At 45.4% G+C, this 24,136-nt stretch overlaps 1 protein-coding gene across 10 annotated transcripts in view; it reads left to right on the plus strand.

Moving 5' to 3' along the window:
- Positions 1-24,136, plus strand: part of SIPA1L2 (signal induced proliferation associated 1 like 2) — a 231,930-nt gene that overhangs the window by 50,725 nt on the left and 157,069 nt on the right. For 9 of the 10 annotated variants that reach the window (XM_043925427.1, XM_043925426.1, XM_043925431.1 and 6 more), the window contains exon 2: positions 9,715-9,761. The exons of the other annotated variant lie outside the window; for it this stretch is intronic. The gene's annotated coding sequence lies outside the window, so the exon portion shown is untranslated. The remainder of the gene's footprint in view (positions 1-9,714; positions 9,762-24,136) is intronic. 10 annotated transcript variants of the gene reach the window in all.

The raw sequence follows: 24,136 nt of genomic DNA on the forward strand, positions 1-24,136 counted from the left end.
TGGACACAACAGAGCATGCAAGAGTGTGCTTTACCAAGACACCAAGTTTTCATAATAGAGGATCCCCCAGTCTTAAAATGACATCCTAACGTCATTAATGAGAACTGTGTTCTACCTGTAGAGAGTGTAGGAAGTCATGGGACTGTGAGTAGGCTCCATTTGGTCATGGGTGCTCCTGAAATTGGATCAATATTCAAGTCCTAAAATAACTAACATAATTCATAGCAGTATTATTCACAATAGCCAAGACAGGGAAGCAGCCTAAATGTTCATCAACAGATGTATAAAGAAGATGTGGTAAGGACTGCCTGGAGGTCCAGTGTTAAGACTGCCTTCCAATGCAGGGGGTGCAGGTTTGATCCCTGGACAGGGAGCCAAGACCCCACAAATCTTGTGGTCCACGTGAAATATAAAACAGAAGCAGTACTGTAACAGATTCAGTAAAGACTTTAAAAGTAGTCCGCATTAAAAAAAAAATCTTAAAAAAAGATGATATGTATATATGTATATATACAAGAGACTATTACTCAGCCATAAAAAACAATGAAATAATGCCATTTAGAGATTATCATACTAAGCAAAATAGGCTAGACAGCCTAATACCTTATGATATCAAGTATATGTGCAATCTAAGTTATGTTAGAAATAAATGTATCTACAAAACAAAAATAGACTTACAGATATGGAGAATAGACTTGTGGTTGGTGATGGGGAAGGGATGGATTTGGAGTTAGGGATTGGCATATGCAAACTACTATGTATAAGATGTATAAACAAGATCCTGCTATATATAGCACAGGGAACTATATTCAGTATCCTGTGATAAACCATAATGGAAAAGAATATGAAAAAGAATGTATATATATTTACAACTGAATCACTTTGCTGTCCTGTAGAAACTAAACAACATTGTACATTATACTTCTGTAAAATTAAGTTCAGCAAAAAGATAATGAACATAAAACACCACCTTAAGAAATGATGCTTTCTTATTTGTAATGTCTTGCTTGTCTTCATGCAGATGATACTCTGCTTCAGTTGAACATACCGAGTTCCGTGTCCCTATTTTCCTGAATAGGTATCCTTGTGGGGATGCACATGAATTCATCATGTACATCTTTCTGATAGTAAAGTTGTTTCTGGTTCCTCTGTTAATATTATTTTATTATTCATTATGTTTTACACACTGGGTCGAAGAGAGCAGTGTTCACGGAATAGTGTCAGGACTTTCCGCTGCTGAACCCTCTACCTAAGCAATCAGAAAACAACTCTCTGCGTGTATGAGCAAGGGTGGAAGCGCAGGGGCCTGGAAAGCTGGCTGGAGAGATTGCTGGTGGCTTGGCTGCCTTGCCTGAGAATTTGGACTTTGTGGTGCTATGGAGCAGTTCAAGCTTTTTAGCTTTAATTAGCAGGAGGTGTATTGGCTCCCAGGCATCTTCCTTATTTATCTTATTTGTGGGAAATACTGAAAGATCCCGGAGTATTTCCTCTACCACATCAAGGCCATTCTAGTAGTCATGGTAATTTTTTCTTCAAAGTTACAGAAACATTAATGTAATAAATGTATGGGAAGGCATACAGACTTTGAATTAATTGTACCATCATCCTTGGCAAATGTAAGCTTATCCACTTTTGAGTATTCATTTCACCAACTGTTCATTGATTACCTGCTACGCCTAAGGCTTCTGCTCATTGAAAACTCACAATTGAATTTTTTGTAAATAAATCACATATGAGACAGACTGAAAAATGTTAAGAACAAAAGCAGAAACTATAAGCAATGATCTTCTGGAGGCATAGAGAGGAAGCACTGTCTAGGAAGCTTTCTTGGAAACTTTCCCCCCAGAGGTGTCTGAAAAAGTTCTGTGAGAGTGAAGGCTGCCGGTAGTTTGGATGATGGGAACAGTTTGATAAAAGGGGCAGAAACAGGAGGCCTCAGGACATATTTGTTTGGGAAAGGTCGTTTACTGCAGGCTATGACGGTCAGATCAAAGGTGCTTGGGTCCACCTTATATAATTATTTGAAGGTTATTTTGAGGTTGAAGTTCTGCATGGGGCAGTTTTGAGCAGGTACATTCATCTGGACTGTTGGTTATGAATGACAGAAACCCAATTTATACCATCTTAGGCAGAAAAGGAAAGGTTTTACTCAAGTGATTGGGATGGTTTGGGAATAGCATGTTTTAGATGCTGTTGGATCTGGGGTCCACCACTGGCTTGGAGACGCTTTCTCTATTGTATCTTGACTCCCCTTCTCTGTTTTGCCGGGTTCTTCAGCGCTTTCCATGGGATCAGTAGGATGGCGGCCAGCAGCTCATATCCTCCTGGCTTAGCTTCCTCAATAGAAACTGACTTCCATCTCCCAAGATCTCTGTGTGATCCCAGAAAACATGTAGACAGCTTGCTTTGGTTCTCCACCCTGATCTAACCACTGAGGTGAAGGGGAGAGGTTGTTCCCTGAGTGGCTGGCCCAGGGGCAGGGGTCCCTTTTGGAGCTAGAAAATGGGGTGCAGGGCCAACAGAGCCGGCAAGTCTGTAGCGTAGGTGGTGCAGGCAGGCATGTGAGGGACAATAGGACTGATATCCAGGCTGTGAGCAGGGATGGAGTGAGGGCTGGTGGGAAGGGTGTGAGCTCTTTTCTAAGCCTTGTTAGGGGTACTGGTGGGTCTTTCATGTGCAGCTGACGGGGCTCAGAGAGACGGGAATGGCTGGTGGTGTCCCCAAATAAGCCATTGGTGATAGACATAGATGTAGAGTAGGCAAGCCCACTGGGGTGGAGCGGATATTAGGGTGAGTCATGTGCAGCCTTTTCAGGTTGCCGTAGTGGTGATTTCCTGTGGCTTAGCCTGTCCTGTGGGAATTCCATTTGAAAATGCCCAGTGTTTTCCTTAGGTGCACACCTACCCCTGTTCTTACTCTCCATTGCGCTCAAGCCAATAGCTTTCTCCTTTCCTCTTCCCTGCCTTTTCTCTTCTTTCCCCCTCATGCTACTCCTCCCTTCTGTCTTCTCTGGAAAATACTTACCAGGTGCTTCTAGAGTGAGGAACATGGTGCTTAGTACTGGCTGTGCTGTCACGAAGCAGACCTGACCCCTGCCCTCCTGAGGGCTTCCCAGGCGGCGCTAGTGGTAAAGAACCTGCTGGCCGGTGCAGGAGACCTAAGAGACTTGGGTTTGACCCACGGGGGAGGAAATGGCAACCCACTCCAGTTTTTTTGCTTGAAGAATCCTGTGGACAGAGAAGCCTGATGGGTTACGGTTCATTGGGTTGAAAAGAGTCGGACATGACTGAAGTGACTTAGCACGTACGCACAGTCCCCTGAAGTCTAGACTCAGAAGCGAGTGTTTAGGGCCTGATGGAGTTCTCTATGAGGAGTGGTGGTGTGGGGTTCGTGGGAGTTTCCGTGAGGTTTGCAGAGTCATTCAAGTCCTGAATTCTTCCTCACTCACCCTTGGGCTGGGACGGGGGAGAGAAGAAGGCCTGCATGAATGTGGGATACACATGTGTGAATTTCCCTGACAAGATAGAGGGGTCAGGGGACAGAGCTCCCCTGGCTCCCCGCACCTTTGCTGTGTTTCAGCTGCTCCACTGTTACCTGGTTTCCCCCTTTTTTCTCCATGTCTCTCCTCCCAGCTGAAGTTCAGCCTCCTCCTTAGTCCTCTCACAGTACCTGCTAGAGACTTTTCCATTATATGCTGTTGACATTTGGTCCCCGTCTCCTGTGGAGTGGTCAGCTCCCTCCATCAGGCAGGAAGCTTCATGTGGCAACAGCTCCTAATAGCGTTGAGGAAAGGGTTTGGGTGCTGGAGGTGTTAAAGGAATATTGTTAAATGTTAAAGTAACTGCGAAGGGACTCTGCTTCCAGTTTGTTTCTCTCTTCGTATCTTTACCCAACTTAGAAAAAACAAAACAAAACACTGGGGTAAATACACAGTGGAATACTACTCAGCCTCAAATGGTTAGGTCATCCTGTCCTGTGACTGCATGGATGAGCCTAGAGGACATCATGCTCAGTGAAATAAGCAGACCCCGGAGGACAGGAGCTGCATCATTCCACTTAAAATAATCAAACTCGGAGAAACAGAGCAGGATGGTGGTTGCCAGGGGCTGGGTAGGAGAGGAAACGGGCAGGTACAGTCCAGTGGCTATAAAGGTTCAGTCACACACATACAAGGAGTAAGTTCTAGAGTCTGCTATGCAGTGTTATGCTTGTAATTCAGTGTTGGACTGTGCACTTAAACATGTGTTGTGATAGTTGATCTCATGTTAAGTGTTCTTTTGTTGTTTAGTCGCCAAATCGTGTCCAACTCTTTGTGGCCCCATGGACTGCAGCATGCCAGACCTCCCTGTCCCTCACTATCTCCCAGAGTTTGCTCAAACTCAATGTCCATTGAGTTGGTAATACCATTCAACCATCTCATCCTCTGTCAACCTTTAGCATCAGGGTCTTTTCCAATGAGTCAGTATTCTTAGCACAGTTAGAAAAAAAAAATATATATATATATATATATATGACCAACCTAGATAGCATATTAAAAAGCAGGGACATTACATTGCCAACAGAGGTCCATCTAGTCAAGGCTATGGTTTTTCCAGTAGTCATGTATGGATATGAGAGTTGGACTGTGAAGAAAGCTGAGCACTGAAGAATTGATGCTTTTGAACTGTTGTGTTGGAGAAGACTCTTGAGAGTCCCTTGGACTGCAAGGAGATCCAACCAGTCCATCCTAAAGGAGATCAGTGCTGGGTGTTCATTGGACGGACTGATGCTGAGGCTGAAACTCCAATACTTTGGCCACCTCATGCAAAGAGTTGACTCATTGGAAAAGACCCTGATGCTGGGAGGGATTGGGGGCAGGCAGGAGGAGAAGGGGACGACAGAGGATGAGATGGCTGGATGGCATCACCAACTCGATGGTCAAGAGTTTGAGTAAACTCTGGGAGTTGGTGATGGACAGGGAGGCCTGGCGTGTTGCGATTCATGGGGTCGCAAAGAGTCAGACACGACTGAGCGACTGAACTGAACTGATGTGTGTGTGTGTGTGTGTGTGTGTGTGTGTATAAACCAAGGGGGGAAATAAAAAGCCCCTGATTGACAGCAGTGCTTTGTGTTGGACACGCTGAAATCACAGTGTGATTTGAGGGGTGAGGAAATGTCTCGGGTTGAGAGTCTCATTGCACTGACCTGATTCATAGTGAACACAGGCTCCTCTGACCGGCCAGTCATTTGCTCAAAGTTTGTAGCACATGTTTTAACACTGAGCTAACATCTTGTTTGTGATTTAGACATTGCTGTGGCCTGGACACTGGTATTAGACAGCACTGAGGCTGTGTGTGTGTGTGTGTGTGTGTGTGTGTATACAAGTATCGAGACAGGCCTGGTTACTGGTACTGGTGAATGGTCACTGGTGTTGAATGCTGGACATCGACAGGTGAGCTGATGTCCAGAATGCATTTCTTGGAGCAAGTGGCATCATCTGACATTCATCTACAGAATCCCCCATGATTCAGAAGTTCTCTCCCTGTGTGATTGGCTGTTTGAGTCTGGACCTGGGTGTGTATCCATGTGGACTGTGCTTCCGGAGTGGGTGAGGTTTGGGTTCGGGTTCTTGGCCTACTGATGATGGGGAGGTGTGACCGTGGCTCCTGGCATTGGTGGAGGCGCTCCTACTGGCCCCTGGCCCGGATGCAAGGCAAGAAGAGGCGGGAACCCTGCTGCTCAAGACCAAAGGTCGCAGGTGCGTGAATGGAAATCTGCGCTGATGATTTGGCCCCCGGAGGCATCTCATTATTTTGAGAGGAGTTTTTATTTTTAAGTTAAAAATGCAAGAATAAAACTTGGTCATTCTCTGATTCTGGCTGGCTTGCTTGCCCTGAGTACTAACAAGTGTGTCCTTATAGTCAACAGAGAAATGGTGATTTTTGAGCTGGAGGGAATATTTGTATTCTTTACAGTGGAAAGAAGATATTTGCCTTCACTTTCTCAGAAGCCGGTTTCACTAGGGAAACAGCTGAAGAACCTGCTGGTCGGGACAGAAGGCCGGGCCGCCCTGTGCCTGCAGACACAGTTTTCTGGCAGAGCTTCCGGCTGAGGTGTGAGGGGCCTCTCTGGGCAGCGGGTAGAGGAGGAAGGTCCCCCTTCCTGATCCTCTGTGACGGCCCCCGCCCAGGTCTGCGGCTTGGGAAGGCCGTGCTGCAAGAAAAATGTACTTCTTTTTTTCTCCAGAGCCAAAACAATAGCTAGTTCCCTCATATAAACCACCTGCTTGGTAGGAAATGGAGCAAAACTCTCAAGTCCCCAGTGCCACTCAGAGGATTTGTGGTTTCCCTTCCTGTCTGTAAACAAAAGCAGCTGGTTACAAGAGCCGGGCATTAATTGTTTACAGGATGTTTGCTGTACCAAAGGAAGGAAAAGTGCCTTTTACAGAGTTGCAGTCATTGTGTGGGGGGTATTAACACATAATTTAAGGGTGAAGAGAAATTATATGATATTTAGTCATGAGACGCAGATGGTTTAATCAGGAGGATTTTTGAAGACTTATTTCATACCCTAAAGTTCAGGGTTTTATAGTAAATCAGCAGAAAAAATGTAGAGCCTCTGTAGAGGAAAAAAAAAAAATTCTTAAAAGTTTGAAAAATCGTGAGGCTCGGAGACTTGAAAATTTTTGTCATTGTACAAGTTCATGCTTTGTTAGCAAGAAACTTAGCATTTGTGGGGCAGTTGTTTCTCCCACGCAGGCTGCCTTTGGTACTTTTTGGTGTAAGGACTGCTGTGCCTGGGTGCCGTGTGTGTGTGTGTGTGTGTGTGTGTGTGTGTGTGTGTGTGTGTGTGTGTGTGTGTGTGTGTGTGTGTGTGTGTGTGTGTGTGTGTGTGTGTGTGTGTGTGTGTGTGTGTGCGCGCGCGTGCCCCAAGGTGTAGACTGACTGTCTCCTTCACCAGCTCCTGCCTAGCAGGGGAGCTCATAACCAGGAGATGGGTGGTGAACATTTGCTGAGTGGATGAATGCATGGGTGAGTTTAATACATTTAGTGAAGATCGAAACCATATGATACCCATGAATACATTGTTTTCTGATTATCTGATGAAGCCTTTTTGATGAATGCTGTTTTTGTTTTAAATTTATATGTATAAATTCCTTCATTTATTTAGGCTGTGCTGGGTCTTTGTTGCTGTGCACACATTCTCCAGTTGCGGGGAGCGGGAGCTACTCTTTACTTGCAGGGCTCCGGCTTCTCATTGCTGTGGCCTCTCTTGCTGTGGATCATGGGCTGTAGGGAGCACGGGCATCTGTATTTTCTGCACGTGGGCTCAGTAATTGCAGCTCTTGGGCCCTGGAGCACAGGCTCAGTAGGCATGGTGCATAGGTTTAGTAGTTGCTTGGCACATGGGATTTTCCTCAGAGATTGAGCCTGTGTCTTCTGCATTGGCAGGTGGAGGCTTTATCACTGAGCCACCAGGGAAGCCCGATGAATGCTATTTTTTGGATTGTGGTAAAATAGATATGATGTTTTACCATTTTAAGTGTACAATTCAGTGACATTAATTTATATTCACTTTGTTGTACAACCATCACCACAATCCGTCTTTGGAGCATTTCCACCTTACCAAACAGAAAATTTGTATTTATTAAACACGAACTCCCCGTCCCCCATCCCCAGCTTCTGGCAACCACTGTTCTTCCTGTCTGTAGAAATTTGACTCCTGGTTACCTCCTATAAGTGAAATCATACAGTACTTGTCCTTTTGTGCCTGGTTTATTTTATTTAACAGAATGTCCTCAAAATTCATCCATGTTTTGGAATATGTCTCAATTCCCTTCCTTTAAAAGGCTGAATAATGTTCTGTTGTATGGATAAAGCATAATCTGATGGTCACTTGGATTGTTTTTACCTTTTAGCTGTTGTGAATAGTATTGCAATGAACCTGGGGGTATAAATATCTGTTTTAGTCTCTGTTTTCAATTCTTTAGAGTATATATCCATATATGTCCAGAAGTGGAATTGCTGGATCATATGGTAATTCTTTTTTTTTTTTTTGAGGAACTTGCCATACCATGCTTTAGATTTTTAAACGCAGAATTGGCTATATTGGTTGCATAAGTTATATCAGTGAGAATTTCTTTCCTCTCTTCCTCTTGCACATAATCTTAAATGTAGCTGCAATTGAAGGACAAGTAATAGTACCTCTTCACTCACTGTTTCAATTCTTCATGCAAATTGAGGCAGATTAGAAAAGGAGGCTTTTAGAAGCCAAGACCTATTACAGCCTTCTTGATAGGTGACCCTAAAGTGTGTTAGGGACACCACTCATACTGTGTGGGGACAGCAGGTGTAAGCCTGGCGTGGAACGGGTGTCTTGCAGGCAGCAGAGAAGCCCAGTCAGTAGTGTTTCATCCAGGCTGCGCTCACCTTGGAGCATATGGAGTCCGTTCAGTGTCATGTGGGAGAGTGGGCCCCAGCCACTTTGCCCCAGTTTAGTTTGCAGAGATTCTCTTGATTCCTTTTCTTTTTTTATATAAAAAATTATGTAGAATAAGAGATCATGGTCTTAGGAGCCAGGCCACTTGTTCTCTGTGACTTGCTGACTTGATTTGGGCAAGTAACCAGTCTTTAGAGCACCAGTCTCCACTCCAAGGGTGAGGTGGAAAGGCTGGATTTTTTTTTTTCTCTTTTAATTAAAGTGTATTTGATTTACAATGTTGTGTTAATTCCTGCTGTGTAGCCACATAGCTCAGCTATACATGTATACTTATTCTTTTTTATATTCTTTTCCATTGTGGTTTAACACAGAATATTAAATATGGTTCTCTTGAGTTTTTTTTTTTTTAAGATGATTGTGAATGTATAAGTGACACACATATTTAGTAGGGCGCCTGGCATATAGTGCTCTGTACTGACCACTGCTGTTCTTAAAAGCAGATGCTGTTTAATAGAAAGTGAAAAAAGTGAAAGTAGTTGCTCAGTTGTGTCGGACTCTGTGACCCCAAGGACTGTAGTCCACCAGTCTCCTCTGTCCATGGAGTTCTCCAGGCAAGAAAACTGGAGTGAGTTTCCACCTCCTTCCTCGGCGGATCTTCCTGACCCAGAGATCAAACTGGGGTCTCCTGCATTGCAGGCATATGAGCCACTGGGGAATACTGCTGTTTAATAGAAGTTGGCAGCAAAATAGTTACCTGGAGCAGCAGTTCTCAAAATTTTGGTCCTAGGCCCCCTTGACACTTAAAAATGACTCAGGATCCCAAGGAGCTGTTGATTGTGTAGCTTATCTCTACTGATACTCACAGTATTGTATCTAAAGTCAAGACGTTTTAAAATATTTCTTCATTCATTTGAAACTGCAATAACCCCTGTACATTTTATTATAAATAATGTCTCATGAAAATCACTCTTTTTCAAAACAAAAGACATCAGTGAGCAGAATGACCTTGTTTTAGATTTTTTGCAAATCTCTTACATATCTGGCATCAGAAAATAAACTAGATACCCCTCTGTTTACACTGTGATGTGTCTGCCTCTAGGAGACTGCACTACATTTTGTGTCCTGGTTTTGGATTTGGCTTTGAATTTGGCTTTTGGATTTGGATTTGAAAATGGCTTTGACCTGCGAACCTCTGGAAGGGTCTTGGGAAGCCCAGGGTCCTCAGATCACACTCTGAAAACTTCAGAGCAGGAGTTTCTCTGTGAGTCTGAGCTGGGTCTCTTTCTTCTTTTGCAGGATCTTGCTCTTGGCCGTGTGAGCAGGAGCTCACCACCCCCAGCCAGGTAAGCTTGCCAGCAGGCCGGACCTGCGAAGCCATCCTTACCTCCACAGCTGCCTCCAGTTTGAAAGTGTGCTTTTCAAAAAAGATGCTTTCTGTTCCCCTTGGCTTGCAGATTGAATGTTCTGATCTGTTCCTCCCCCAGAGCAGACCGGACTGCCCAGGTGGCTCAGTGGTAAAGAACCGGCCAGCCAACGAAGGAGACATAGGAGACATGAGACTTGGGTTCAGTCCCTGGGTCAGGAAGATCCCCTGGAGGAGGGCATGGCAACCCACTCCAGTATTCCTGCCTGGAGAATCCCATGGACAGAGGAGCCTGGCGGGCAATAGTCAAGGGGTTGCAAAGACTCAGACACGACTGAAGGGAATTAGCAGGCCCGTACCGCAGACGGGGGTGAGCATTCCTCTGAGAAGCCTCTTTGGTTTGGAGTTGCCTACACTGGGGGCCTCAGGAGGAGTCGCTTGCAAGTTCCAATTAGTTTTCTTTCCTTCCTTCCTTCTTTACTTCCTTCTTCCTCCCTCCTTTCTTTCCTTTTCCTTCCTTCCTTCCTTCCTTTCTTTTCTTTCTTTCTTCCTTTCTTTCGGCTATTTAACTATCATGTGGATGCAGTTAGAAAAGTCTGTGTTGAAATCCTCATCGGGTTGTTTTAACATGGTTTATCTTTATACCCAATTCAAGGCAACATCTAATCAACAAATCTGTTTTAAAAAAATATGAGTGGAGTTCATTTGTTTTGACTCGTTCATTTTCTCTTTTATTCTCATACATTTATATATAATGAGAACATTGTAATTGATGAGCTGCTTTGTTGTTGTTTAGTTGCTAAGTCGTGTCTAACTCTTTTGCAACCCCATGGACTGTAGCCTGCCAAGCTCCTCTGTCCGTGGAATTTTCCAGGAAAGAATACTAGAGTGGGTTGCGATTTCCTTCTCCAGGGGATCTTCCCGACCCAGGGATAGAACCTGCATCTCCTGCATTGCAGGCAGACTCTTTACTGCTGAGCCACAAGGGAGGCGTTGCATAATCCCGTATAGATCATTTTATCATTCCATGTCCTCGTTTTGCATTGATGAAGTTAGGACTTACTTAACCCTCATCCAGGCTTAGAAGCCTGTTTATCAGAGGATTAGGAGACTTGTTATGTGGGATAAGTCAATTATGATCATTAAGGGATTACTTAGAAAAATTTGGGCTGAGCTCCAAATTGTTATTCTTACGAAGATGAATAAAATTTTTCCGAGACAGCCGGTACCACGGTGTGATATTGGTGTGCATTTCATTTGTCCTTCAGATGTCTAGTAAGAATTTTTTAACTCCTTTGGCGCCTTCTTATCAGAAAGCAGCTGTTTTGATGCCTGGACTGTTATCTTGTTCCTCCTTTCTCTGCTCTCAGCTTCACATTCAACCTCCTGCCTTTCTGGAAGGAACATAAGTATTGTCAGGGTGGCGCTAGGCTTCTTTGTGACCCTGTCCTTTTCTGTTTTGGCCGGCTTTGTGAAGGTCAGTAGAGTTCCAGGCTCCATGGGCCCCCAGAGGGGCCATTGTTTGTCTCCGTTCACTTAAAACATTCTCAGACTGTTAGGTTCCTCATGGTCTTGCCCAAGTTTCTGAATCAAAAGCCTAGTTTCTCAATTTGATGTTAGGAAACAGCACTGGTGGGTGCAGGTGCTGGGGGGCGCCGTCATTTGCTTGCTGACGGCAGCAACAATACCATGTGTTGTCAGGATCCAGATGTCAAGAGTGAGGTGAAACTGGGATGCTTGGGCATCAGGAAGTGCATTAGCTTATGTGGAAGACTAATCTCATCCTCAGGTGTGTCTTTTTGCTCCTATATTCATGAAAGTTAATGAGGCATTAACATTTTCCAGATCATGTTTAAAAACATTTCATTTCACATCCCACTAGCAGCCAGATTTAGAAAGGCTCACCCACCTCAGGGAGACAATCTTAAAATCTGAAGACCTAAGGGGAGAGAAACCCTTGATCCTCCGGTTACATGTGTCCTGGAGGGTGTTTGGTTCAGTAATTGTTTATTGGATAATTTCTATAAGTGGAACCCTCTGGTAGGTGCCAAGGGGAAGAAGATGATTAAAGTGCTGCCCTTCCCTTTCAAGAGTTTACAGTCCTAACGGGAAGGGAAAAAGTATATACAAGTAGCTCTAACACAGGGTTCACATCCTGTAGGCATCAGATGCTGAGATGGTGCTGGTGAGCTGAGATGACCCCTCCAGGATTCCTGGCATGTCCTGGGCACTTAATATGCACATTTCAGTGGACAAATGATTGCATTTAGACATGTCCATTTTGGTGTACTTTATTCACAGCAAAAAAAAAAGGATATGCAGAAAGAGAGGATTTGACAGATTTCATGCAACCCAGAGATTATGAGAATTTGCTGAGGTCTCCAAGGGCTTAGGGCAGGCAAGGCAAAGTCCCCCACATAAGATGCCTTGCTCCTGGTAGCCCAAGACCAGTCCTACTGGTTCCTGGCCTCCTCTTTCCAAGCCTGGGAGAACGCTTATTAGTTTTCTGTTTTCCCTGAACCCATCATTTGTTTTCAGGTGATGAATAGAATAGGATTTGGTCCTGAATTTGATAGGTCTAGCACCTTGATTTCTCATGGACTGGTTCATGGTAATCAGATTTAAAACACAAAACCAAACCTGCTTTGTACTAGGAATTCTTTTTCTTTAAAAAAAAAAAAAAATCAGTCACTTAATTAAATAACTTCTGGCTGGGTGGGTCTTTGTCGCTGCGTGGGTGTTTCTCCGGTTGCTGCAGCGTGGGGTGCTCACTCGGCACGTGTGCGGGCTGCTCACGGTGGTGGCCTGTCTTACTGTGCGGCGCAGACTCTAGGCTGTGTGCACTTGAGCGGTTGCGGTACTTGTCCATGGCTCAGTAGCTGCAGCCCCCGGGCCCTGGGGCACAAGCTCAGTCATTGGGGCACACGTGTAGTTGCTCCGCAGCATGTGGGATCTCTGCGGAGCAGGGAGCAAACCCATGTCTCCTGCCTTGGCAGGCACCACTGAGCCACCACGGAAGCCCCTCGGAACTGTTCTTTTCAACGGACAAAATGACACAACTAGCGATTTCTTTCTTTCTCTATTTTCCAATTTCTTGTTCTTCCCATTAATTTCTGTCTGGTTGAATACATGACAGTGTGCCCATTATATTACAAATGATTTTTTCCCTTAAAATGTAATTCTGATCAATTTGATCACATGAGGGGGACTTCATGATCGAATAGTCTTATTGCAATGTATCTGCAGCCCATTCCCTTTTTCTTCTAATAATTATGGTTATACATTCTTGCAGCTTTATCTGCTTTCTCTTTACTATGTGGTAGGTACTGTTTAGTACTCATTTCATGTTCCAACAGCTTTGAAGTAGGTATTACCATTCCCCTTGTAGAAATAAGGGAACTGGGTCCAAGCGAGCATAAATGGTTTGTTCAAGGTCACAGAACTAGTCAGTTATGGAGCCCTGAGGACCTGGGCTGTCCCAACTCACTATGACCGTGGCCCCAGGCAGGGTGTCCAGTTGAAGGCTGAGTCATCCCTTTAGTCTTATAGAGATCTCCCAGTGTGATCTCTTCTGCAGGCAGCTATGAGAACAGAAAGAAGAGTTTGTACAGTCGGATTGATAAGATGGCCATATATTGATCATCTGTAAAGATAAGCCTACTGATACTGTGTAAAACCAAATGGAATCCTAACATCACGTTAAGGATGTGTGGTGGAATAACATGGAACAATTTTTGCATGTTCTGAAACTGCAGTGAATGCTGAGTGAATGACCCGCCCACAGCCTGAAGACCCACTTGTATCAAGCCTCTCAAAACACACTTGTCCTTACGGGTGATGAGGACCAGACCTTTGACAGCTTCGCTGGGCTTTTGGTGGCTTCTCCGTTTAAGTGATAATTCGGCACAATTTCTGAAGGGTGAATGTGACCAATATGAATGTCAGTGTATTAGGGATTATCATTAGGAAATATTTAAAATGCATTATGTCAGACATTGCGTGTGCTATCTACAGCGTTACTACTCAGAAAACACCCACAGTTCTGGGCTGTAAAGACTTTATTCCCTTGGTGACAGGCTGCTCACACCCATCTTGGTTCAGGAACCTGAGAGTCAACATGGCTTTTTTAGAGAACATGTAGTTTTGTAAGTTTTCTTTCCTTTGTTTATTAAAAAAATTTTTTTAAAATTTATTTATTTGGCTGTGTCTGGTCTTGTCTGTGGCACACAAGCTTCTCTCTAGCTGTGGCTCGCAGGCTAGGTGTGGGATCTTATTTCCCTGACCAGAATCGAACTAACATCCTCTGCATCATAAGGCGAATTCTTAACCACTGGACCACCTCCTTTGTTTTCATTAAACATTACTCTTTGGAGAAAATATCAGTGGAAGATTTCAATGGAAGTGTTCCACATTGGAACAATGGATGGCGTTAAGATCTGGATTCTAAGGTAAAATATTGTTTTTCCTTGATAAAAACAACTTTCGCTGGTAATTAGTAGAATGTCTGATAAAAGCAGAGAAGCAAAGCAACTGTCCCCTCTGAGAATCACTCCAAATTCCACAGTCCTCCTGCCCTACATTTTCTGTGACCTGGGAGGCTGTAGATGAGGCCCCTTTGTCCCCTTACACCTTGAGACACAGTAGGCGTCAAGGCATGGCAGCCTTCCCTTCTGGAAAGGAGTTTAGAGGAAGGAGGAGAGCCCACCCGTTTGGTGAAATGTCCCAAGTATCTGTATTTAGTAACCTGCTAACATGTGAACGTGGTTTTTCTTGGCTGCTGCGGCACTGAAGCGTCTCTCTGGTTGTGATGCTCTGGCTTCTCTAGTTGTGGCCTGTAGGCTTAGTTGCCCTGTGAGGCGTGTGGGGTCTCGGTTCCCTGACCAGGTATTGAACCTGTGTCCCTTGCGCTGGAATATGGATTCTTAAACACTGGACCCCCAGGGAAGCCCCTGAACGCATTGTAAGAATCAGGTTCCTCGGTTCTGTCTGCTCCTCAGTGTGGTAAGGCAGCTGCAAGCCCTTTCTGTTTCAAGCTGCTCTTCCTTCAGTGGGAGCAGCTCTGAGGTTGCTTCCCACCCTGTCGGTGAGGGTACTCCAAGGACAGAGGTGACCCAGACACCTCAGGAAATTCGAGCTCTCGGTTGCCCGAGCCGACTCCCGTGGATTTGTAGACAAACATCTGGAAAATGGACTTGGTGGAAAAACACAGTTTAGTGACAAGAACCCTAAAGAACCTTCGTTTTAAGGTTGGACAACAACAGGGTTTGCTGTCCAGGTGGTGAGCTTATTAACTTAATGTCACTGTTGCTGGAAAGACAGAAGGATGGTCAGGTTCCAGCTCATGTCAGAGTCCCTGGGACGGCTGCCAAGCGTGGTTTCTTGGCTTTGTGTGGGAAAGAATTCAAGAGTGAGCCGTATTAATGTGAAAGAAGATTTATTCAGGGAGGAAACACCCTGCGTAGACAGTGTGGGCCACTGCAAAAGGTGAGAGCCGCACCAGGGTGTGGGGCTGTCGGTTTTTATAGGGGTGGCTAACTTCATAGGCTAATGAATGGGGGAGGCATTTCAGCTATTCTGAGGAAGGGGTGGGGATTTCCAGCAGTTGGGCCACCACCCACTTTTTGCCCTTTTATGGCAGGCCTTAGACCTGTCATGGCACCGATGGGGGTGCCCCTTAGCTTGCTGATGGGTTACAGTGAGCATATACTGAGGTTCAAGGTCTAGTGGGAGTCAACTCATCTGCCATCGTGGACCTCTTTGGTTCTAGTCAGTTTGTGTTTCCTTGGGTTAGGTCATTCTTTCAAAGATTGTGCCCTGCTCCTTTCCTGTCTTACCACCTTGGGCAATTCACTTAACCTTTTACATGTCACAGTTTGGATATGGGCAAAATGGAGATGATAACTTATCGTAAGATTTTTACTTGAATTCATTGAGGCAGTGTTTGTTATAACTGATTTAGCTATTTTATTAATTTCCTTTTGATTTATCTGATAAATGTACTTAAGTCCCTTTGTAAAACACTATTATTTATTTTCCCCCTCTCAGCTTTATCCTCCCCACAATAAAACTCTATGGTTGTTGTTGCTCACTGTGAGACCCCATGAACTGTAGCCCGCCAGGTCCCTCTGTCCATGAGATTTTCCAGGCAAGAATACCGGAGTGGGTTGCCATGCCTTCCTCCAGGAGATCTTCCAGACCTGGGGATTGAACCTGCGTTTCCTTCACTGCAGGTGCGTTCTTTGTTGTCTGAGCCACAAGGACGCCCTTGTAGAATCCCCTTTTTATAAATATATTGAGAAAAAAGGAAGGAAAAGGCAAATGCCAAATTAAAATCAGAGATTAAGGAGAATTAAAATTTGGATTTTAGTTTTTTCATGTTCTCATGATATTATCTGAGTTTTTGGAAGCTGCCTGTTGTGGCTTGATTTTTATTCTGTCCAGCAGTGGTTTCTAGAAGAGCAGCACTTGTGGCCTCTGGGTGGTCCATCCTTTGCAGGATTAATCCCTGGTGCTTATGTAAGCAGAAGGGTTAGGGGTCCCTGGAGAAAGAGAGCCAGGAATGCTATTCTCGACATGAGAACCCATTTTCGCCTAACCTAGTTTGTGACCTAAGCCGGGCCACAATGCTTGCCCTTGAACAGGCCTCAGTGATTAAGGGAGGAGATGCAGAAACTAGGGAAGTGAAGTGAACTGAAAGTTGCTCAGTCACGTCTGACTCTTTGTGACCCCACGGACTATAGCATCCATGGAATTCTCCAGGCCAGAATACTGGAGTGGGTAGCCAAAACAATAGTGTCGGATTTCCCTGTTGGGAAGGACCTGCCTTCCCAAGGATGCAGGAGACGTGGGTTCCATTCCTGGTCCTGGAGGACCCCACATGCCGTGGAGCCACTAAGCCTGTGTGCCACAACTACTGAGGCCGCCCGCTTCAGAGCCCGCGCTCGGCAGCCAGAGAAGCCACCACGATGAGGAGCCCACTTGCCAGAGAAAGCCCTCACGCAACAGTGGAGACCCAGCCCAGCCCAAAATAAATACATAAAATGTTTTAAAAAGAAAGGAAACAGTTGACCCCCCTGGGGCAGGGTCCTGGTTCCCTACGCCTTTGAGTTCTGCAGAAACTAACGCCCATTCAGTTGGAGGGTGGAATGCTGATGCTGACCCTTCAGACTTCATCAGTTAAAGCTTGGACTCTCTTGACTTTTGCCCCAGTTCTATGCTGAATTCTCCTCTACTCAAGCCCCTTCATGAACTTGCATGTACCCTTGGCTTAAAATTTCTCAATTTTTCTCTCCAGGGAGACACTGGTTTGGGAAGGATCCCAGTGTTCTCTTTATTTCTTGTGAGTAATTATAAATCCTTCCTTCTCCCATGCTTTGACTTGATCGTGTCTGTACTCACAGAGGTGAGCCCAGTTTGGGGATGACACTTACCCCGCCTTCTAGGGTTTTGTTGGCTTCCCCTCACCTTGGGTGGCTTCCCTGGTGTCTCAGTGGTAAAGAATATTTCTGCTGATGTAGGAGACACGGGTTCAATCCCTGGGTTGGGAAGATCCCCTGGAGAAGGAAATGGCAACCCACTCCAGTGTTCTTGCCTGGGAAACCCCATGGACAGAGGAGCCTGGTGGGCAATGGACCTGACTTGGCATAAAAACTTTGTTGTCTTAAGCAGTGGTTCTTAGCCTCACCAGAGAAGCTTTTAAAATTGTCAGGTATTTAACCCTGATACTTAAAAACTGAATTGGAAACTGAATTTCTGATATCTGTATCTTTCAAGACTTCCGCAGATGATTCTGATACACTTAAAGTGAAGACTGAGAACTCTGCTTTAGTGTAAGGGCCTATGGAAGGAGTACAGGCAATAATCGCGATGATGTGGTCCTCACTTTCATATCTGTGTATGTGGGGGAAAAAGATCTCCTAGAGGTGACAGGTGGTGCAGTGGTAAAGAGTCTGCCTGCCAGTGTAAGAAATGCAAAGAGACACAGGTTGAATCCCTGGGTCGGGAAGATGCCCTGGAGTGGGAAATAAATGGCAACCCACCCCAGTATTCCTGCCTGGAAAATCCTATGAACAGAGGAGCCTGACTGGCTACAGTCCATGGGGTCGCAGAGCCAGACACGACTGAGCGAATGCACACACGTAAAGGTGACACCCCCCCCCCCCCCCATTTTCCTGTGCAGGCTGTTGGGCTAAATTGGTTTGCTGGGTGTTTGGACAAGGTGAGGAATCCAGGGAGGGAGGCAACCGCGGGGGCTTGTACTGCCCCCGAGTGCATTTGGTGTTCTTCCCACCACTTTGTCTATTGTTTGGAAGTTGAATGTGTAGAGGTGATTCCTCCTTGTGATCTGCTTGCTGAACTGTACTATTTTTAGGCACTAACCCACACAATAGCTTTATAAAAAGGCTATTGAACCTTTTGAGGCTGCTGGATTTTGTCTGACAAGGGCTGAGTTACAAGTAGGCTCTCCCGCCTCCCAGTTCAGTCATGTTGGATTTTTTTGTTGTTGTTGTTTCTTCTTTAGAAAGCGTCTGAATAGCTTCAAAATACAGTGGTTTGGCAGCCTGACAGGTGATGCCAGATGTCTGTGTAGTTCTCCTCCCTGCCCCTGCTCTCCAGACATAGAGTTTCGCAGGTGTATGTTGGGTTGCTAGTTTTTATTTTTTCTCCTTTTCCTTTTAAAATGTGCTAAAATATGCATAGTTCATAGTGCTGGGGGGGAAAGTGAATTCATGAAGCATTTTCTTATTTTTGAGTCTCTGTTTAAAAAGATGTGTTTTCCTCCATTGAGGGGATCCCCTTGTCTGGGTCTGCTTAACAAGTGGGATTAAACAGATCAAGCCAGTGTGATGTTGTTGTAAATTTGTTTTAAAAATGACAGTCAGAGCTTACTGCTTCCTAATCCAGTCTCAGGAGTATGCATCCATCCATTATGAGGCAGAAGCACAGGTTACTATGTAGTGGAAGAACAATTGCTCATTGTGAAATAATGTGATCCCCTCCATGTGTCCGCATGATAGAGTGGATATTGTTTGTGATTCTTTTCTTCCTTTTCTCTATCTCTCTTCATTAAAATGCTATAATAGGCAGTGTATTAGAGTTGCCCCTAGATGGCTTTGACTTTTTAAAGTACGTATCTTCGTAAAGTTCACTACCATACTCGTTTTCTACCAGGCAGTTAGCCAAGTGAAGATTCCCTTCCCTAGTGCTTGGTGATGGGTAAACTCCAGCTTATCTTTGACAACATGCATGATTAACAGGGATGGTGTTAACTCCTTTGTGTCAACCTTATAAATGTGTGATTCTTCTTGGCACTCGAACTGTGCTGTTAGGATCCATGTCCTATGTCCTATCCATGTCCTATCCTTAGGGATAGGCCTGGCCTGTCTTGATAAAGGGAGTGTTTTGGTTTTCGCAGATACATGTGGGTCACTTCCCCTACTGCGTCTCATCAGTATTGTGCTAGGATCTGGTACCCTTCAAACCTCCCTGGGGGGTTGTTGCCGATTTGGGCAGCTCTCCCCTGTTAGCGCCATGGTTATCCTATCAGAGTCTCTGGAGAGGTAGGAGCACTGGAGCCTCTGCAGGGGCTGACTTTCTGGCCGCCTTTTGCCTCCATCCCTGAACGGGCCTGCTTGCCTGCTAAGTCGCTTCAGTTGTGTTGACTCTCTGCAACCCTATGGACCATAGTCCACCAGGCTCCTTTGTCCATGGGATTCTTCAGGTGAGAAGACTGGGGTAGGTCGCCATGCCCGCCTCTAGGGGATATTCCCAACCCAGGGATTGAACCCATGACTCTTAGGTCTCCTGCATTGGCAGGTGAATTCTTTACCACTAGCGCCACCTGGGAAGCCCCTGAAGGAGTCTAGTCATTTCCAATCTTGCTCACTACTTGAGGTCTTTTTTTGGTCTGTGGCGTGTGGGATCTTAGTTCCTGACCAGGGATTGAACCCATGCGTGCCCCCTGCAGGGAAAGTGCAGAGTCTTAACCACTGGACTGCTGGGGAAGTCCCATCTGAGGTCTGTTTTGAACTAGCCATTTCCAGGCCCCCTCCACACACTTCCCCATGTCCGCTTCTCTCCTGCCCCTGGGTTCTGGTTGAGGAGGTTAAGATGGAGGTTCGTATTGTAAATAGGATCCTTCTCCTGCAGTCATCCGAGTGGACCTTTGCATGTTTGGGAATTGTCTTGTCATTTGGAGTACCACTGTATAGCCAGGGCCTTCCGAGCCCAGGGTGATAAGGAACTTAGGCAGGGTCCCGCCTAAGCTCTGCCGGTCACAGGGGAGGACTGTCCTCTGTTCCTGTGTTTGTAGATGTGGCAGAAACAACCAGCAGGATCACTGGGCTGTGTCTCCTGGATGCACAGGATGCTCTCCTGCTCATTTATTTTCCATCTCTGACAGGGAGGGACGTGGGATGACTGTGTGATCTCTGTATTCAGCCAACCTAGGACCAGACTCAAAGGTAACCAGTGTAAGGTCCAGCTTGAATCCTTGTACAATGAGAGACCTGCTGTCAAGTGTATTACTTGGTCCTTGCTGTGGTCTCATGTTTGTGTTGAGTGGGGCTTTGGTTACTTTGCCTGCTGAAGGATTCAGTTGCTAAGTTGTGTCCAACTCTTTGCGACCCCGTGGACTACAGCACGCCAGGCTTCCCTGTCCTTCACCATCTCCCAGAGGTCATTAGCAAGTTTTATACAATAAAGCAGGATCATAACAGGGGCCCTTCAGAATCCAGCCAGTCAAGGCCTAAATGTAGTCCTTATTCTGATGACGTAGTGACAGACCAGGTGCATATTACAAATTCACTTAAAATAAGCAAAGCTTACTTCTTGAAATTTATGTGAAACCTCTATTTCCTTTACCCTATGACATGGAGTTGGGAAGACAGTCTAGGAGGACGAGGTGGGCATTTATGTCATTAAAAGGTGAAAGAAAGGTCCAGGAACTCGTATTTGCCTGACTTGACCTTGGTAACATTGAGATTGTGATGTAGCTCCTAGAGACTTGGTCCATATAGGAAATGTCTGTATCAACTGACTTGTTATACATGTGAGGAACTGTGTAAGACTCACAATGTATTTTTTATTTTATTTTGGCTGCCCTGGGTCTTCATTGTGGTGGGCTTCTTTCGTTGTGGAACGTGGGCTCTGGAGCGCACAGGCTCTCTAGTTGCGGCTCGGGCTCAGTAATTGTGGGCTAGTTGCTCGACGGCATGTGGTATCTTAGTTCCTTGACCGGGGATCGTACCTGTGGCTCCTGCAGTGGATGTGCAGAGTCTTAAATGCTGGACCACCAGGTAAGTCCCAGGGTTGTACTTCCTACCAGGCCTGTGCGTTTGGCTGTGGAATGCAAAGCACTCTGCATCTATTGGATCCGGCTGAGCTGAGTTTATCTCATTATTTGCCTGTATCTGGAACATCCCTTTTGTATGAAGATGTCAAGGAAAAGTTTATCGAATGAGATGCTGGTGCCCAGTGATGGTTCTCTGCATAATGAAGTAGTTTTCCTCACTGGGCTGATTTCTGTGTCACCTTTTCATCCCCTGTGGGCTGGCAGGAGGGAAGCTGGGCTCTGACTCCCTGTGGGGCTTGGACAGCTGATGTTGCAGATGTCCAGAAACTTGGATGAATTCAGATCCTCCCCTACTTTACAAACTGGAGATCATCGACACCCCTTTCCTCTCGCCTCCCCCCTCCCGCCCCCGCCCCGCACTGGTAGGATGCGGACTCTAGAGTGTGAAATTAACACATCAAGGGAATTTATATCATGGTAGCCTTGGGCTGGTTTTTGCAAATTAAATTTTGCAGAAATTAGCCTCAGCTCAGCCCCAGCACTATTAATTTCATACTGGTGAAGCCAAACTTGTTTCAGTGACATTTCTACCCTGAGAGGTGAAGAGTCTGGTTTACATTAGGATGGTGAGTCTTACTGAGCAGATTGTTTTCTCTTTTGTAAAAACTACTGTTGACCGAGAGTGATTACCCTCAGTAAAACTCCTTTGACACGGTGTAGCAATTTGAGGAGAACATGCGTAAGTATGCAGAATGGTGCGTCAGCCAACCAAAGTGCCCGCCAACTCTTTCAGAAGACTCTTGTGGGTAATATTCGTTATTTGGCATTCAGGAAAAAGACAAAACAAATTTTTCCCAGCACACTCTCAGACCCAGTTTTTTCATCATCTCAGACCCATAATCACATTAACCGTGTTCACTAAGCTGAGTATGCACCAAAGATGCCTGATTAGTAATTTACAAAAGTAAATATAACCGTCATGGGACCCTGAATGCTGACCTCTTCTTGGTCCCCATGTTCACTGCCTGCAGGTAGGCAGAGGTCGGAAGGTTGCTGGGCACCTTTGCAGTGGGAACAGGGGAGAGGGGTGAACTGAAGGATTGCTGAATCCTGTAGAGACAATTAAGAGGGGGTACCCTGTCTAGTGGGCTTCCCTGGTGTGTCAGATGGTAAAGAATCTGCCTGCATGTAGGAGACCTAGGGTTGGTCTCTGGGTCGGGAAGACCCCCCTGGAGAAGGGAATGGCAACTCACTCCAGTATTCTTGCCCGGAGAATTCCATGGATGGAAGAGTCTGGCGGGCTACAGTCCATGGGGTTGCAAAGAGTCAGACACGACTGAGCAACTAACCCTTTCCACTCTGATTAGGTCCTTTGCCCATGGATGCTAGAATTTGCTATAGGTTTCTTCTTTCACCATATCTCCATTCCTTGGCCAAAACTCTTTCTTTAATTATATTTTGACATTATTTAGACCTTTAACAGTTAAATTTTACAGGCCTCAAGGCTTCTTGTTCTTTTAAATTTGACTCTTGGTGGTGGTGGTGGAGTGGGGGTGATGGATCCCCTTGCTTCTCATGTCTCTGGGAAAGGTTCTGTGTTCCAGATGAAAGCCCATGACCGCCAGTTTCCAGGTAGGGTTCTGTTGGAACAATGTTGTTATGACGTGTCACTTTTTCCAGTAGGGCTGTGCTTTTGTTTTGGCTTGCTCTCCATACCAACATTGCTTCATTGATGTGGATATGACAGTTTATATAAACACATTCTGCCTGAGTGTTGTGAATGTGGGGTTTGTCTGTCATCTGGTCACGTAGCGCTTCGTGTCCTGCTGGTGCAGGGTGTTTGGCTTGGTGACACTCGCCCGCTCTGGGCTGCCTGGCATTGTTTCGTTCAGCTGACAGTTTTTGTTTGTTGGTTGGTTTTTGTTTTTGCATTTTCACTGTGCCAGCTACCTTGTTAGGCACAGTGAGAGAATATGAAATTGAATAGCTTTCTCTGCTTTCTAGATTCTTAGTCTAGCAGGGGGACAGATAACATGTAAATAAATAAGTAATGATGTTGGGTAATGTTTGCCAGGATACAAAGTGGGTGAGAGCCACGGTCCCAGAGGTGGTAAGAACACAGGAAAGACTCATTGCCTGGAGAGAAAATGTTCCTGCCAAATATAGGGAAGTCTGAAGTGCCTAGGGTTTGGGGTAACCAGGGCTCAGTGGTAGCGAGCGGAGATTCTTTTTTTTAAAAAGATCTTTATACTTATTTATTTACTTGGCTGTGCCAGACCTTAATTGCAGCATGCGAGATCTTTAGTTGTGGCATGTGGGATCTAGTTCTCTGACCAGGGATCGAAGTCGGGCCCCCTGCATTGGAAGCGCAGAGTCCTAACCACAGGATTACCAGGGAAGTCCCTGGGATTGGAACTTCTGATTGAAGTTATAGTCTTGTAGGGTGTAGTAGCATCCTATGGGGTTAGGAGAGTCAATGGCATGCATATTGAAGAAACACATAAGAAGAATTTTGTAGACCCTAGACTAAAATTAAACACCTACTCCTGGAGTATAGTATGTCGCTTCCACAGCTGAAAAGCTAACTAAACTCTGAGTCCCTTATCTCACATTTAACAGGGATGTTGATAAGTACGTCATTGGACGTCCTACCTAAAATAGAATGCCTTAAACGGAGCCTGGACCAAAGCTGGCATTCAATGTGTTATGTCCTCCTGTCCATCCTGTAAGCCTCCTGATTCTGTTCAGTGGACTTTACCACCAGCACCTCTGGTGGATTTGACAGGCACTGACCTTGCCAGCCTCTCACCTCCTTCTGCCCTTTTCCTTTATTTAGCGGTTGTCTTTAGTATTTGTTCATCTTTTGCTGATGGAGCACAGGTGGAAACTTATGTTTGTTGGATGTAGGATTTTCTCTCCATTCTTGACTGTGGTCCCAGAGTGGTCATAAGTGTCTCTTTTGTATCTCTCTTGGCTATTCTGATTTCCTCCATTCTGTACTCTTTGAAATTTGGTGTCTGGATCTAAAAAATGGAAATGAAGTGACCTTTAAAAAAATTATT

Source organism: Cervus elaphus, chromosome 15, assembly GCF_910594005.1.
Source record: "Cervus elaphus chromosome 15, mCerEla1.1, whole genome shotgun sequence".
In the NCBI taxonomy this organism is placed as follows: Eukaryota; Metazoa; Chordata; class Mammalia; order Artiodactyla; family Cervidae; genus Cervus; species Cervus elaphus.